This window comes from Pan troglodytes, chromosome 11 (genome assembly GCF_028858775.2).
Source record: "Pan troglodytes isolate AG18354 chromosome 11, NHGRI_mPanTro3-v2.0_pri, whole genome shotgun sequence".
Taxonomy (NCBI): Eukaryota; Metazoa; Chordata; class Mammalia; order Primates; family Hominidae; genus Pan; species Pan troglodytes.
The window spans coordinates 1,568,118-1,585,002 of record NC_072409.2 but is presented as its reverse complement, the minus strand read 5'-3'; the positions used below and the strand labels follow the sequence as shown (position 1 = coordinate 1,585,002).

Genomic DNA, 16,885 nt, shown 5'->3' with positions numbered 1-16,885 from the left:
CCGCCTCAAAATCTTAGACTCAAGAAATCCTCCCAGCCAGGCGTGGTGGCTCACACCTGTAATCCCAGCACTTTGGGAGGCCGAGGCGGGCGGATCACGAGGTCAGGAGATCGAGACCATCCTGGCTAACACGGTGAAACCCCGTCTCCACTAAAAATACAAAAAATTAGCCAGGCGTGGTGGCAGGCGCCTGTAGTCCCAGCTACTCGGGAGGCTGAGGCAGGAGAATGGCGTGAACCCTGGGGGGCAGAGCCTGCAGTGAGTCGAGATCATGCCACTGCACTCCAGCCTGGGCGACAGCGAGACTCCGTCTCAAAAAAAAAAAAAAAAAGAAATCCTCCCACCTCAGCCTCCCAAGCAGGTAGGACTATAGGCATGTGCCACCACCCAGGTAATTTATTTTATTTTTATTATAGGTGGGGTCTTGCTATGTTGCCCAGCCTGATCTCAAACTCTTGGCCAAAAGTGATCCTGTCACCTCAGCCTCCCAAGTTACTGGGATTACAGACATGATCCACCACACCTGGCTCTGGATATGTTATTAATGTATTCTAAAAATTATATGAAATTTATAAAAGTCTGATGGCCCTGATGTGACACTGGTAGTCACCATTCTGGTTGCTATCTTAACATGCTGCATGTAATGGAAGTAACTAAGTTTCCTTGTCACTTGGGAACTGTCATCGGATTTTTAACTGTGGCTATTTTAAGTTTTTATCATTCACAATGGTTTTCTGAAAGCATTTGGAATAAGGTACAGTCTAAAATTGGTTTTCATGGAAAAGACTCTAACAAGTACTCTTGAACACAGATTTCTGATAACTTTTTTTTTTTTTTTTTTGAGACGGAGTCTTGCTCTGTAGCCCAGGCTGGAGTGCAGTAGCTTGATCTCGGCTCACTGCAAGCTCTGCCTCCCGAGTTCACGCCATTCTCCTGCCTCAGCCTCCCGAGTAGCCAGGACTACAGGTGCCTGCCACTGCGCCCGGCTAATTATTTTTGTATTTTTAGTAGAGATGGGGTTTCACCGTGGTCTCGATCTCCTGACCTCGTGATCTGCCCGCCTCGGCCTCCCAAAGTGCTGGGATTACAGGCGTGAGCCACCACGCCTGGCAGATTTCTGATAACTTTAAGGTCAATGAACTAAATTAAAACTTTCAGAACTGTAATAAAGAAACTGATGGGGCTGGGTGCAGTGGCTCAAGCCTGTAATCCAAACTGTCTGATGTTATGACCAGAGACACTCAAACTACAAACCAGGAGGAGAAGCTGATGTTTAAATGCTGCAGACAGCCTTCCCAAGACAAAGGAATGAGACTCCACATCATAACAAAACCTTTATCCCTCTTAATGGTAACTTCCCACTTTGCAGGGTAATGCTGTGAAATTTCACAATCAGTGCCTTCTGCTGGTAGCTTAATGGAACCTAAACTAAGAAATCCTTGAGTGGTCATTGGTTAAATAAGAAAATGTCTGTGTCACCGCCGATACTACCTGCTGTGCCTAGATAAGCCCCTCTAAGAAAAGTTGAGACCCTGATACACAAAAGAAGAAGAGCAGGCCACACAACCACACCAGGTTTCACCTAATTTCCTAGGGCCGTTCGACGTACTCAATTCACATTCTTCCCCACCATCTGTGTCAGCTGCTGCACCACCCACAGGGAGAAGCACCCGTCAGGCCCCGGGACCCTCCGCACCTCCACCACAATGAAGACACATGGACATCACACCCAGGGACAGTGCGGCCCTCTCTCTGGACATCTGTCCTTCCTACTTTTTGGCAGAAAACGTTCCCTCCTCTCTTATTACATATTGGCACCCAGTCTGATGGTAGCAGTTTCTGTTATTTTTATTTTTTAATTACTGTTTTTGAGACAAGGCCTTGCTCTGTTGGAGTGCAGCAGCTCAATTGTGGCTCACTGCATCCTTGACCTCCTGGGCTCAAGTGATCCTCCTGCCTCAGCCTCCCAAGTAGCTGGGACTACAATCATATGCCACCATGCCCAACCAACTTTTTTTCTTGAGACGGAGTCCCGCTTTATCGCCCAGGCTGGAGTGCAGTGCGCAATCTTGGCTCACTGCAAGCTCCACTTCCCGGGTTTCTGCGATTCTCCTGCCTCAGCCTCCCAAGTAGCTGGGATTATAGGCACCTGCCACCATGCCTGGCTAATTTTTTTGTGTTTTTAGTAGAGACGAGGTTTCACCATGTTGGTCAGGCTCATCAAACTCCTGACCTCAGGTGATCCGCCCACCTCAGCCTCCCAAAGTGCTGGGATTACAGGCGTGAGCCAGCGCGCCTGGCCAGTCTTTCCTGTTTTTCAACTCATGTTCTTTCTGTTCTAATTTTGGGAGATTTCCTCAATGTATAACCTTTCTACTTAACATTTTTCTTAATTTCGATATCACATTTTTATTTAGAAGGGCTCCCTCTTATATTCCTTCTTTCTTTTTCTTTCTTTCCTTTCTTTCTCTCTTTCCTTTGTCTTTTTCTAATACGGTATCTGGCTCTGTTGCCCAATTGGTGTGCAGTGGTGCGATCTTGGCTCACTGCAGCCTCCACCTCCTGGGCTCCAGTGATCCTCCTGCCTCAGCCTCCCAGGTAGCTGGGATTATAGGCATGTACCACGACATCTGACTCCTCTTACATTCTCTTAAGTTCTTTTTATAGCATTGAATTTTATAGCATTCTATTTCACAAATTCTTCTTTTTTCTTCTAAGATTACTAATTTGGTTCTTCTCACATTCTCCTCTGGTGCCTGTACCCTCCCTCTCCGCTCTTTTGTTTGGTTCAGGGCTCTGTTTTTTCCCTGTGTCTGGCAATCCTTGCTAAGGTCAGCCCACATGCAGAACAGCCTTCTGTGCCCGGCGGGACTTTCCAGTATTAATTCCACTGCAGGATGATGGGGTGGGACACGGCCATTTCTACTGGGGTCCTAGAGAGCAACATGGTCCCACCCATGGGGAAGTGGCCTCCCCACTGCCAGCCTCCAGCGAGCCAAGGGAGAAGAGCTGAGCCTGGTGCCCCTGAGGCTGGAGGGCCCCCAGATCCACTGTCTCCTGCCTGCTGTGGGAGTGAGGAGGGGAAAGTCGCCTGGCTGTGCTGGCTGATGAGGGGAAGTTCTGGGGGTCCCAGACAGTTCTGGAGGCTTAAGCCCCAGTAGGCAGCCCTGCTGTGCAGCAGCTCCCAAGGCCTCTCTGTCCACTGTCGGCACAACTTGCCCCCCACCTTTTTTTTTTTTTTTTTTTTGAGGCAGAGTTTCGCTCTGTCTCCTAGGCTGGAGTGCAGTGGTGCCATCTCAGCTCACTGCAACCTCCTCCGCCTCCTGGGTTCAAGTGATTCTCGTGCCTCTGCCTTCCCAGTAGCTCCCTCTGTCACCCAGGCTGGAGTGCAATGGTGCAATCTCAGCTCACTGCAACCCCCGCCTCCTGGGTTCAAGCAATTCTCCTGCCTCAGCCTCCCACATAGCTGGGATTACGGGTGCCCGCCAACACACCTGGGTAATTTTTGTATTTTTAGCAGAGACGGGGTTTCACCACGTTGGCCAGGCTGGTCTTGAACTCCTGACCGCAGGTGACCCACATGCCTTGGCCTCCCAAAGTGCTGGGATAATAGGCGTGAGCCACCATGACTGGCCTGGCTCCTGTCTTCGACAGCAAAACAGGACATTAGTTGTATAATCATCACCGTGTGGGGCCACTTGGGAGTTTTCATTTGAATTTACAATTATTTTGACTGCAGAGAGATCTGAATGTCACTAGGATCACCTTAAAAAAACAAAGACACAGACAGAATCACAATGTCTAGAATGTCCTGTGAAGTGGGAGTTTTATAAACCAAACACTATGTCCTGTGGTCAAGGTTCTTCCTACCTTTGTGTATCTGTGGCTTTAAGTGAAAGACAATTTTCGAAATTCAAGTGAATAAAAAGTGTTTTCTGATTGACCATGAGGAAAAATAGGTGGATAAACATAGCTGGATTATCATGACAACAAGAAAAAGATCAATTTTGACAAAGTTGTCAAACTTGCAGATGTTAAAACTCAAAGCCATGCCGGGCGCGGTGGCTCACACCTGTAATCCCAGCACTTTGGGAGGCCGAGGCGGGCGGATCACGAGGTCAGGAGATCGAGACCATCCTGGCCAACACAAGTAAAACCCCGTCTCTACTAAAATATACCAAATACCAAAAAAAAAAAAAAAAAAAAGTAGCCGGGCGTGGTAGCGGGCGCCTGTAGTCCCAGCTACTCGGGAGGCTGAGGCAGGAGAATGGTGTGAACCTGGGAGGCGGAGCTTGCAGTGAGCCGAGATCGCGCCACCGCACTCCAGCCTGGGCGACAGAGCGAGACTCCATCTCAAAAAAAAAAAAAGCAAAAAAAACCTCAAAGCCAGAAACTGGACTATAATGTTATTAATTAATACAAAAAACCAATAGGTTTGGCTTACGCCTATAATCCCGGCACTTTGGGAGGCTGAGGCAGGTGGATCACCTGAGGTCAGGAGATCGAGACCAGCCTGCCCAACATGGTGAAACTCCGTCTCTACTAAAAATACAAAATCGCTGGGTGTGGTGGCAGGCCCTGTAATCCCAGCTACTTGGGAGGTTGAGACAGGAGAATCGCTTGAACCCAGGAGGCGGAGGTTGCAGTGAGCCGAGATCTCACCATTGCACTCCAGCCTAGGCAAAAAGAACAAAACTCCGTCTCAAACAAACAAACAAAAAACCAACAAAAAAACCCAATATGTTGGCCAGGCCGTGGCTCACACCTGTAACCCAGGACTTCGGGAGGCCAAGGCAGGAGGACTGCTTGAGCTCAGGAGTTCAAGACCAGCCTGGGCAACACAGTAAGACTCCATCTCTACTGCAAACTTAAAAAAAAAAAAAAACAACTTAGCTGAATGAGGTGGGGTTTGGTGGCTCACGTCTGTCATCCCAGCACTTAGGGAGGCTGAGGCGGGCAGATCACTTGAGGCCAGGAGTCTGAGACCAGCCTGGCCAACATGGTGAAAACCCGTCTCTACTAAAAATACAAAAAATTAGCCAGGCGTGATGGCTCACACCTGTAGTCCCAGCTACTCAGGAGCCTGAGGCTGGAGAATTGCTTGAACCTGGGAAGCAGAGGTTGCAGTGAGCCAAGATCATGCCACTGCACTCCAGCCTGGGCCACAGAGCGAGACTCTGTCTCAGAAAAAAAAAAAAAAAAATTTTCCATTACTTTTTTTTTTTTTTGTAGGGACAGAATATCGCTCTGTCACCCAGACTGGAGTACAGTGGCACAGTAATAGCTCACAGCAGCCTTGAACTCCTGGGCTCAAGCCATCCTCCTGCCTCAGCCTTCCAAGTAGCTGGGACTACAGGTGCATACCACTACATCTGGTTAGAAAATGTCCATTACAGCCGGGTGCCGTGGCTCATGCCTGTAATCCCAGCACTTTGGGAGGCCGAGGTGGGAGGATCAGTTGAGGTCAGGCGTTCGAGACCAGCCTGGCCAACATGGTGAAACCCTGTCTCTACTAAAAATACAAAAATTAGCCGGGCATGCTGGCATGTGCCTGTAATCCTGGGAGGCTGAGGCAGGAGAATCACTTAAACCCGGGAGATGGAGATTGCAGTGAGCTGAGATTGTGCCATTGCACTCCAGCCTGGGCGAAGAAGCGAGACTCCATCTCAAACAACAACAACAACAAAAAATGTCCATTACATTAACATATTTTTCCAAAAGCAAGGGGTAAAGGGTACTTATACCATCATATTAGTTTTTATTTATTTATTTATTTATTTTTGAAACAGAGTTTTGCTCGCCACCCAGGCTGGGGTGCTGTGGTGCCACCGTGGTTCACTGCAACCTCCGCCTCCTAGGTTCAAGTGACTCCTGTGCCTCAGCCTCCAGAGCAGCTGGGACTATAAGCGTGAGCCACCACACCTGGCTAATTTTTTGTATTTTTTGTAGAGATGGGTTTTCACCATGTTGGCCAGGCTGGTCTCAAACTCCTGGCCTCAAGTGATCCACCTGCCTCAGCCTCCCAAAGTGCTGGGATTACATGCGTGAGCCGTGTCCAGCCGGTAATGGAAATTTTAATCCACCGCTTTTGTATTGTAAAGTTTATTTAGCGTATTTTTTTATTTTTGAGACAGGGTCTTGCTCTGTTGCCCAGGCTGGAGTGCAGTGGTGCACACACTGCAACCAGAGCTCACTGCAGCCTCGACCTCCCCAGGCTTAGGTGATCCTCTCACCTCAGCCTCCCTAGTAGCTTAGGCTACAGGCGCATACCACCATTCTGGGCTAATTTTTGTATTGTTTGTAGAGATGGGGTTTTGCCATGTTGCCCAGGCTGGTCTCAGATTCCCGGGCTCAAGTGATCCTCCTGCCTCAGCTGAGTAGCTGGGATGACAGTTGCGTGCCACCATGCCCGGCTAAATGTTGTATTTTTAGTAGAGACAGGATTTCACCATGTTGGTCAGGCTGGTCTTGAACTCCTGACCTCATGATCCGCCCGCCTTGGCCTCCCAAATTGCTGGGATGGCAGCAGCTTTTTTTTTTTTAACTGGCATGTTGTGTAGATGTGGTTCAGGAGAGTGAGCCAGTGGCCCAGGTAATGCCCAGGTTTCTCCGCCAGCAGTGACGCCCCACCCTGGGGAGCAACTTCCCTTAGGCCCAGCTAGCTGCAGAATGGGGGTAGTTGGAGGGAACCTAGAAGGACCTAAGCGCAGGGCCCTGGCAGGTGAGCACAGCGTGGGGAGGTGCCAGGTGGAGAGGTGTGCAGGGAAGCAGGGAAGGATGGTGGAAACATGGCGGCCCAGGGGCAGAGGTTGCAGACGGTCGCAATTGCCCTGGTCCTGGGACCAAGGGGCGAGAGCTAAAAAAGTGGGAGGCCCCACTGGAGAGGGTGGCGGTAGGGCTGGGAGAATGTGGCTGTGGCAGGGTGGGCGGGGACCTTCCAGCCACCTGGAGCATCCTGGGTGGAGGGTTGGGTGGCCTTGGCCAGATGATCACAGTTGCTGGGACCAAGTGTGAGCACAGACCTCTAGAGTTTGTGGGTGTGAAGTGCAACCGTGGTGACTGGTCCTGGCGGGTGCTTAGGAGGCGGGGGCAGAGACATGACTCACTCCAGCCTCAACCTCCTGGGCTCAAGCAATTCTCCCACCTCAGCCACTCAGGTAGCTGGGGCTACAGGCGTGCACCATCACGCCCGGCTATTTTTTTTTTTTTTTTTTCTGAGACAGAATTTGGCTCTTATTGCCCAGGCTGGAGTGCAATGGTGCAATCTCAGCCACAACCTCTGCCTCCCAGGGTCAAGTGATTCTCCTGCCTCAGCCTCCCAAGTAGCTAGGATTACAGGTGTGCACCACCACGCCAGGCTAATTTTTGTATTTTTAGTAGAAACGGGGTTTCTCCATGTTGGTCAGGTTGGTCTCGAACTCCCAACCTCAGGTGATCTGCCTGCCTCAGCCTCCCAAAGTGCTGGGATTACAGGCGTGAGCCACCACACCCGGCCTAATTTTTGCATTTTTTGTAGTGACGGAGGTTTCACTATATTGCCCAGGCTGGTCTTGAACTCCTGAGCTCAAGTGATCCAGCCTTGGCCTCCCAAAGTGCTGGGATTACAGGTGTGAATCTTCTATTACTTTCTTGTGTGTCCTTCCCAAGTTCACAGAAAACACAAGCTGACAGAAATCCATTCTTTCCCACGGTTGCTGGCACGGATGCTGCTGTGTGACAGCACAAGTTCACGTGCTTGAGGGTCTCCTGGCCGCAGCCAGCCCCAGGCCTGCCCTGGACAGGCGGGCTTCAGATTCCCCCCAAGGTTCTATGCCATTGAGTTGGAGGACAAGAGCTTCCCCACTGTCTGGCGTTGAAGCAAACCTGCTTCCAGGTCCCACCCCTCCCCAGGCCTTTGTCCTTTTATCAGGGATTGCCCTGGGGGAGCCCCCCTGGGGAGCTGATGAGGAGGGAGCCTCTGTGCCCCGTGCACTGGCCTGAGGGGGTGAGGCCAGGGCTGGGGCTGCTGCAGGGGACTCTGGCCTGGAGCTGCGGCTGCCTTCCTGGAAACACTCCTGTCAGATGACTGCAGAGTGAGAGTGAAACCAGCTTCCCTCGGAGGCTGCAGCACAGGGCTGATATGCAAACGTCTGAAAAAGAGGCAAGCTCTCGGTGTGAGCAAGTGGACTGCGGCTATTTGAGGTGGGCACTTCCCCTGGGGACAGCACCAGGCACACAAGGGTCCCTTGTTCATGGTCCCGTGGGGGGCCCAGCTTGGACATTCTGCCTCCTGGCTCCATCTGCAAGCTGGGCTCTGTCGTCCCAAGACCTGAGTAAAAGGACATGAGGTGTGAGCCTTCGAGGGCGCCAACCACGCCCAAGGGAAGCCAGGCATCCACAGAGCCCTGCTGGGCACAGAGGGCAGACGCAGCCGCTGGATTTCAGATGCATCCACAGAGCGCTGCTGGGCACAGGGCAGATGCCAGTGGCACGGCGGCCCCTCACCTCCCGTGCTCTGCAGGCCCAGTAGGTAGCTGTGGGGTCCTCCCTGGCCAGGTCAGTGAGTGGCTGGCATCCACGGCAGCATCTGCTGTGGTCCATGGTCATGCCGCCCCTCCAGGGACACTGGCACCCTCGTCAGGACACGGAGCCCAGGACAGCAGCTGCATGTGTCCATCTCCAGGTTCCAACTGCTGCCCTCCTTCCTGCTCCTGCAACCCCCATCCTCAGGCAGTGAGAGGGCGCTGGGGCTTCTCCTGAGACTGCCCGGGGACATACCCTCCCCCTGCCCCTGCTGGAGGCCTGGGTGGCTGACTTTTGCTTTCTTTTCGGCAGGAAGGAGCCCACGTGGGAATCCCCTGAGCTGCGCCATGGCCAGAGTGAGTCACCCCTTTCCAGCCAGCAAACAGGGCGAGTCCCCAGGCCAAGGTGTCACAGCTTCCAAGCTGGTGGGCGGGGTGGGGAGGCCGCTTCCCAATCAGTGTGTGCCTCCACCTCTCAGTCAGGCTGGTATCAACTTGCTATGCCTTGCAGGCCTGTCATTACAATCAATATTATTATTAGACAGAGTCTTGCTCTGTCGTCCAGGATGGAGTGCAGTGGCGCAATCCTGGCTCACTGCAACCTCTGCCTCGCAGGTTCAAGCGATTTTCCTGCCTCAGCCTCCTGAGTAGTTGGGATTACAGGCACCTGCTATCATGTTCAGTTAATTTTTGTATTTTAGTAGAGACGGGGTTTCACCACCTTGGCCAGGCTGGTCTTGAACTCCTGATCTCAGGTGATCTGCCCACCTCAGCCTCCCAAAGTGCCGGGATTACAGGCGTGAGCCACCATGCCCAGCCAGTTTTTTTTTTAAGTGTCTGTGCCAATCTTCTGGAAACAGAGCAGTATAAATTAAACAAAGGCATTTTCATGAGAGCAGCACTGGGGCAAGTACTCTGAGACTCGGCGGCACGGGGCAGTCATCCTGGTCACTACCTGCTCTCGAGGGCTGTGGGCATTTGCCAAGCTTGGGAAACCTTTTCTGGACTTGGGGTGGGGCTGAAGTGGTCTCAGACTCAGCCCTTCAACACTGTCATCATCCAGGACCAGTGAGGTGTGTCACCCCAAGTTGGAGGCCACTGTCTGAAAGCTGTTAGAATGACTTTGCCGTTACCCTGAAGGAAGTAGAGTGTCCTAAAACAGGTGAACCCCTTCTTTTTTCTTTGAGATGGAGTCTTGCTCTGTCACCCAGGGTGGAATGCAGTGGCGTAATCTCGGCTCACTGCAACCTCTGCCTCCCAGGTTCAAGTGATTTTCCTGCCTCAGCCTCCTGAGTAATTGGGATTACAGGCATCTGCCACCATGCCCAGCTGATTTTTGTATTTTTAGTAGAGACAGGGTTTCACCACATTGGCCAGGCTGGTCTTGAACCCCTGACCTCAGGTGATCCACCCACCTCAGCCTCCCAAAGTGCTGGGATTACAAACATGAGCCACTGTGCCGGGCCTTTTGTGTATTTTTTTTTTTTTTTGAGATGGATTCTTGCTCCGTCGCCAGGCTGGAGTGTAGTAGCGCAATCTCGGCTCACTGCAACCTACGCCTCCCGGGTTCAAGTGAATCTCCTGCCTCAGTCTCCTGAGTAGCTGTGAGTACAGGCGCGTACCACCACGCCCAGCTAATTTTTGTACTTTTAGTAGAGACAGGGTTTCAACATGTTGGCCAGAATGGTCTCGATCTCTTGACCTCATGATCTGCCCACCTCGGCCTCCCAAAGTGCTGGGGTGAGCCACCGCGCCCGGCCTTTTGTATTTTTTTAGTAGAGACGGGGTTTCACCATGTTGGCCAGTCTGGTCTCAAACTCCTGACCTCAGGTGATCTGCTCGCCTAGGCCTCCCAAAGTGCTGGGATTACAGGCATGAGCCGCCGTGCCTGGCTGTTTTTTCTTTTTTAAAAGAGACAGGGTCAGCTAGGCGCAGTGGCTCATGCCTGTAATCCTAGCACTTTGGGAGGCCGAGGCAGGCAATTGCCTGAGCTCAGGAGTTCGAGACCAGCCTGAGCAACACGGTGAAACCCTGTCTCTACTAAAATACAAAAAAAATTAGCCGGGCGTAGCGGTGTGCGCCAGTAGTCCCAGCTACTCCGGAGGCTTAGGCAGGAGAATTTCTTAAAGCCGGGAGGCAGAGGTTGCAGTGAGCCGAGATCACACCACTGCACTCCAGCCTGGGTGACAGAGCAAGACACCGTCTCAAAAAAGAAAAAAAAGAGACAGGGTCTCACTCTATTACGCAGCCTGGAGTGCAGTGGTGCAACCACAGCTTACTGCAACCTCCACCTCCTGAGCTTCAGTCATCTTCCTGCCTCAGCCTTCCAAGCAGTTGGGACTACAGGTGTGCAGCACCACACCCAGCTAAATTTTTTTTCCTTTTTTTGGTAGAGATGGGGTTCCGCCATGCTGCCCATGCTGGTTTCGAACTCACGGGCTCAAGCGGTCCTCCCGCCTCAGCCTCCCAAAGTGCTGGGACTATAGGCATGAACTGCCACGTGAACCCTTTTTCATCCCGAGCTGGCTGCTGCAGACTCAGGACAGCTTTGAGCCTCCCAGGTGCAGCCAGGAGGAGACGCCTTCTTACGTCTGAGAGCTCAGTTAGTTCCTGGGCTTGAGCAACCTCACTGAGCCTGCAGGTGCGGACTTGGGACGTTTCCATGGCTGCTTGCAGCAAACTCAGGGGTGATGACGTTGATGGAATCCGATGGCTTCCTGAGTTCCATCTCAAGGCCTTGCTGTCCCAGGAATGTGGGTTTGGGGCGGAGGGGAATTCCAACTGCAAATCAAGTAACATATATGAAATGTGGCATTGGCGCCTGGGGACAGCGTGGCCTGTGTAAATTATGCAACTTCAAAGCCTGCCCTGTTTTGCAGTGTATTCCATCGTTGAGGAGTCCCGTGGTCTCAGGGTCTGAATGCTTGGAGGAGACTTACCTCCGTGAACGTCTCCTTCTCTGCAAAGCGGGGGGAAAGGTCTCCATTTCACCAAAGGCTGGATGGAGAGGGGGTGGTGTGTCCAGTGCTAGCCCGTGCACCGCCAGAGAGAACCTGCTGCAGCTCCCGTTCTCCTGGGCAGATGACAGTGCCGCCTCCCCCATGCAGCCCACAGGACTCCTAGGGCAGCCCCTGTTTTGGCCGCCAAGGCCACTGTTTTCGAGTGTCTGGAGGCCATAGGTTGTGTTTTCACTTGAGGTCGGGAGTTCAAGACCAGCCTGGCCAACATGGTGAAACCTCGTCTCTGTCAAAAATACAAACATTAGCCGGGCGTGGTGGCGGGCGCCTGTAATCCCAGCTACTCGGGAGGCTGAGGCAGGAGAATCGCTTGAACCCGGGAGGCGGAGGTTGCAGTGAGTCGAGATCGCGCCACTGCACTCCAGCCTGGGCGACAGAGTGAGCCTCCGCCTCAAAAAAATAAATAAATAAATAAATAAATAAAGTGCACAACCCAGTAGATTAGCACACCGGCCATGTCGGGCGGCCGTCACCACTGTCCGGTTGCAGAGCATTACCTCACCCCAAAAGGAGACCCCATAGCCTTAATACCTTACTTAAGTGCGCAGTATTCTTTTAGTCCTGTTTCTCATAAATGTTACCCAAATTGAGGCGCCGCTCTGCGCCCGGCACCGGGGGAGGCGGAGGGACCCGCAGGTGTCGGGTAGGTGCGGCCGCCCCGCCAGGGCCCCGCGTCCCGCGCGCCTCGTGGGAACCGGTGTCGCCCGGCCTGGGCTCCCGGCTCACCTCTCGGGTGTGCGGCAGGGGTCTCCGCCCCGGGGCCACGGGAGGGGAAGCAAGGGCCTCGCTGTCTCGCCGCACCTGGGGAAGGGACCCAATTAGCGCGGACCCCACAGCGCAGCACCTCACCAGCTCCCCGCACCAACGCCCCGGCGCGCTCTTTGAGGAAAAAGCAGAGGGCGACTTAGGTACCCACGCCGTCTCAGCGCCGACCAATCGGCGCCCGCTGCGGCTCCTGCGGGCTCGCTGGTTGGCTCCGGCGTCAGTCCGTCAGGCGCGCTCGGAGCGGGGCGTATCTGGCCAATGGCTCTCGCTACAGCTTCCTGAGGGCCGGCTGGTTGGCTCCCATGTCCGTCCGTCAGGCGCACGCGGCGGAGCGGCGGCGGCGGCGGCGTTGGGGGCGGTAGCTGGGCGGGCCCTTAGTTCCGGGCGCGCTGCGACCGTTGGGTGAGGCGAGCGCGGGGTCGGGTGCGGGGTCGGGTGCGGGGTCGGGCGCGGGCGCGGGGTCGGGTGCGGGGTCGGGCGCAGGCGCGGGCACCTCTCAGGGAGACTCCGGGCCGGAGCGGGAGCGGGGGCGGGAGAGGCCGCGGGGCGGGGGCGGGGCCAGCCCGAGGGGATTTCTCTGAGCTGCTGGGCCGGAAACCAAGTCCGAGCGTGGCTGGCGCGGGAAAGTTCGGGAACGCGCGCGGCCGTGCTCGGAGCAGCGCCAGGGCACGGTCCGGGGTTTTGCGCGGGGTCGCGGCTCACAGTACAGCCTGAGGCCCGTGGGCGGCCCACCCGGCCCTGCCCCGCCCCGGGTCCGTCGCTCCCCCGCACCCTGTCGCCCCTCCACGCTCAGCTGTGGGCCCCTCGTGTCCCCGAAGCCCCGCACCCTCACCCGGCTGCGTGCTCGGGAGGGTCAGGGGCGCCTCCGACCCCTGAGTTTGCCAGCGCCCCCCAGCCAGGGGTCGGGGAAGACCAGTGAGGCTGGGGGCGGAGCCGACTCTGCTGCCTTCCTGCCCAGTGGCTGGGGAGACCCAGGCTGAGCCTGGGTGAAAAGTCCCTCTGGCTGCTGGGAGGGTCGGGGGCAGCAAGGAGCCATTGCGGGGATGGGCTGCGGTGGACGGGGCCGGGATCGGGGCCGGGGCCTGGTCCTGGCAGTAGCAGGGGATGTTTGTGGAAGGTAGAGCCGAGAAAAAGAGGAGTTGGAATGTCTGCAAGAATCTGGCGTGAGCAGCTGAAGGCTGGTGCTTCCTAGGCCAAGATGAAGGAGTCACAGCGCCCATGGCCTCTCGGGAGGCGGCCAGATGGGCAGCCTGGGGTCAGGGGAACGGTCAGGGCTGGAGCTGGGTATTTTGGAGTTGTCATTTTGAGGCCCTGAGGGCTGAGGGTCAGTGCAGAAGAGCACCAAGCCCCCACTCGGTGTAGGGCCGACAGGGGGTGGGGTGTCTGGCAGCCAGTGAAGACGGGGCTCGGAGGAGGAGGGAGTCTGGTCTGGGTCAAGTCAAGGGAAACTAGGACTGAGAACGGACCCTGCTGTGTGGCCACATGATTTTGAAGGGACGGAATTACTGCCCTGTAACTCAGTCTCTCTCCCTGTTAATAGCCCTAGTTTTTAATAAGAGGAACTGAATGTATTAATGGGTGGACACTTGTAAGGTTCAAGACCTCCTCTTCTACCACGCTTGCTTCTGATACTTTTGTATAAACAATTGTTAAGAGTTTAGGTTGTTATCAAGCTTCTATTTGGTATTATTTTGAGCCTGAAAAAGATGGGGTTACATATAAAATTATAATTTTATTTATTTATTTTTTGAGATAGTTTTGGTCTTGTTGCCCAGGCTGGAGTGCAGTGGCTCGATCTCGGCTCACTGCAGCCTCCGCCTCCTGGGTTCAAGCGATTTTTCTGCCTCAGCCTCCCGAGCAGCTGGGATTACAGGCGTGCACCACCACGCCCGGCTAATTTTTTGTATTTTTAGTAGAGATAGGGTTTCATCATGTTGGCCAGGCTGGTTTCAAACTCTTGACCTTAGGTGATCCACCCTCCTCGGCCTCCCAAAGTGCTAGGATTACAGGCATGAGCCACCGCGCCCGGCCATGAAATTACGTTTTAAAGTTAACTTCTAGTATTTGGAGGGCCTCATATTCATGGCGGCATGCAGATCAGTGTTCCTGAATATTACTCAGATGAGCTTTTATAGAAGTGGGTTAGAATCAGGTGCCACCGACGCCTGTAGTCCCAGCTACTCCGGAGGCTGAGGCAGGAGAATGGCGTGAACCCAGGAGGCGGAGCTTGCAGTGAGCCGAGATCGCGCCACTGCACTCCAGCCTGGGTGACAGAGCGAGACTCCATCTCAAAAAGAATCGGGTGCCACCCAGTGAACTCTTACGTGGAGTCCAGTATTGTATGAAGCAGTTGTGTGCTGTTGGTGGAGACATGAATTGAGGAGGTTTGAATCTCCAGCATTTGGGGCATCTTGGAGTCTGCTTGTGAGAAGGGCGAGGCCTGGGTTGAACCCAAGCGTTTGCGGCGACTAGGTGACCCCTGCAGCGGCCAGGTTGCACCCATATCTGATTTGATGTCATGGTTTGGGCAGTGTTTGACTTGTGTAACAATACAGCTTGTCCTTTTGAGAGTCACCGATGCCACCAAACCATGTTCACACACCAGAGTCAGGATGCCAGGTCTCAGCTGCCTGATGACTCCACCTTAGTGAAGGCCTCTGATTTCTTGTGGGGGTGTCCCGTTGTGAAGGGAACACACAGCTCAGCCCTACCAGCAACAAGGGTGCCAGATGCCCCCACTCTCCTGTGGAGGGGAGTCTCGCTCTGTCACCCAGCTGGAGTGCAGTGGCACGATCTCGGCTCACTGCAACCTGTGCCTCCTGGGTTCACGCTATTCTTCTGCCTCAGCCTCCCGAGTAGCTGGACTACAGGCACCCGCCACCACGCCCAGCTAATTTTTTGTATTTTTAATGGAGACGGGGTTTCACCGTGTTAGCCAGGATGGTCTCGATCTCCTGATCTCGTGATCCGCCCACCTCGGCCTCCCAGAGTGCTAGGATTACAGGTGTGAGCCACCACTGAGGGGCTTTTTTACGTTAAAACTTGTTTGTTTGTTTTTCTTTTTTTGTTTGTGTGGTTTTTTTTGTTTTTTTTTTTTTTGAGACGGAGTCTCGCTCTGTCCCCCGGTGTGAGCCACCGCGCCTGGCCTTTTTTTTTTCTTTTTTTGAGACAGAGTTTCGCTCTTGTTGCCCAGGCTGGAGTGCAATGGTGCGATCTCGGCTCGCTGCAACCTCTGCCTCCCAGGTTCAAGTGATTCTCCTGCCTCATCCTCCAGAGTAGGTGGGATTACAGGCACCCACCATAATGCCCGGCTAATTTTTGTGTTTTTAATAGAGACAGGGTTTCTCCACTTTGGTGAGGCTGGTCTCGAACTCCTGACCTCAGGTGATCCACCTGCCTTGGCACTCCCAAAGTGCTGGGATTACAGGTGTGAGCCACCTTGCCCGGCCTTAAAACCTGTTTTTGACATTTCTTTGCCATTTTAACTTTTTTGTTATTTTATTTTTATACCTGAGGTCTTGTTATGTTTCCCAGGCTGGTCTCGAACTCCTGGCCTGAAGTGATCCTCCAACCTCAGCCTCCCAAGTAGCTGGGATTACAGGTGCAAGCCACTGTGTCAGTTGGTCACCGCATGTGTGAGAGTTCCCCCTACACTTATTCAGTCGGTCACCGCTTGTGTGAGAGTCGCCCCCGCATGCTCGTTCAGTTGGTCACTACATTTGTGACAGTCATCCCCGCATGCTCATTCAGTCGGTCACCGCATGTGTGAGAATCCCCCCCGCACGCTCATTCAGCCGGTCACCGCGTGTGAGAGTCCCCACCGCACGCTCCTTCAGCCGGTCACCGCGTGTGAGAGTCCCCCCCGCACGCTCGTTCAGCCGGTCACCGCGTGTGTGAGTCCCCCCCGCACGCTCGTTCAGCCGGTCACCGCGTGTGTGAGAGTCCCCACCGCACGCTCGTTCAGCCGGTCACCGCGTGTGTGACAGTCCCCACCGCACGCTCGTTCAGCCGGTCACCGCGTGTGTGACAGTCCCCACCGCACGCTCGTTCAGCCGGTCACCGCGTGTGTGACAGTCCCCACCGCACGCTCGTTCAGCCGGTCACCGCGTGTGTGAGAGTCCCCACCGCACGCTCGTTCAGCCGGTCACCGCGTGTGTGAGAGTCCCCACCGCACGCTCGTTCAGCCGGTCACCGCGTGTGTGAGAGTCCCCACCGCACGCTCGTTCAGCCGGTCACCGCGTGTGTGAGAGTCCCCACCGCACGCTCGTTCAGCCGGTCACCGCGTGTGTGAGAGTCCCCACCGCACGCTCGTTCAGCCGGTCACCGCGTGTGTGAGAGTCCCCACCGCACGCTCGTTCAGCCGGTCACCGCGTGTGTGAGTCCCCACCGCACGCTCGTTCAGCCGGTCACCGCGTGTGTGAGTCCCCACCGCACGCTCGTTCAGCCGGTCACCGCGTGTGAGTCCCCACCGCACGCTCGTTCAGCCGGTCACCGCATGTGTGAGTCCCCCCCGCACGCTCGTTCAGCCGGTCACCGCGTGTGTGAGAGTCCCCACCGCACGCTCGTTCAGCCGGTCACCGCGTGTGTGAGTCCCCCCCGCAC

The 16,885-nt window shown here is 54.6% G+C and overlaps 1 protein-coding gene across 14 annotated transcripts in view; it reads left to right on the top strand.

Moving 5' to 3' along the window:
• The first annotated feature begins 7,896 nt into the window (after positions 1-7,896).
• The window catches only part of TRAF2 (TNF receptor associated factor 2), a 45,485-nt gene continuing 36,496 nt past the window's right edge, over positions 7,897-16,885 (top strand). For 3 of the 14 annotated variants that reach the window (XM_063788100.1, XM_063788091.1, XM_063788104.1), the window contains exons 1-2: positions 8,075-8,181; positions 8,815-8,858. The gene's annotated coding sequence lies outside the window, so the exon portion shown is untranslated. Of the gene's footprint in view, positions 8,182-8,814; positions 8,859-12,462; positions 12,686-15,616; positions 15,711-15,817; positions 15,885-16,885 lie in introns of those variants that run through there. The other 11 variants (XM_063788094.1, XM_063788089.1, XM_063788098.1 and 8 more) reach the window with 9 other exon arrangements.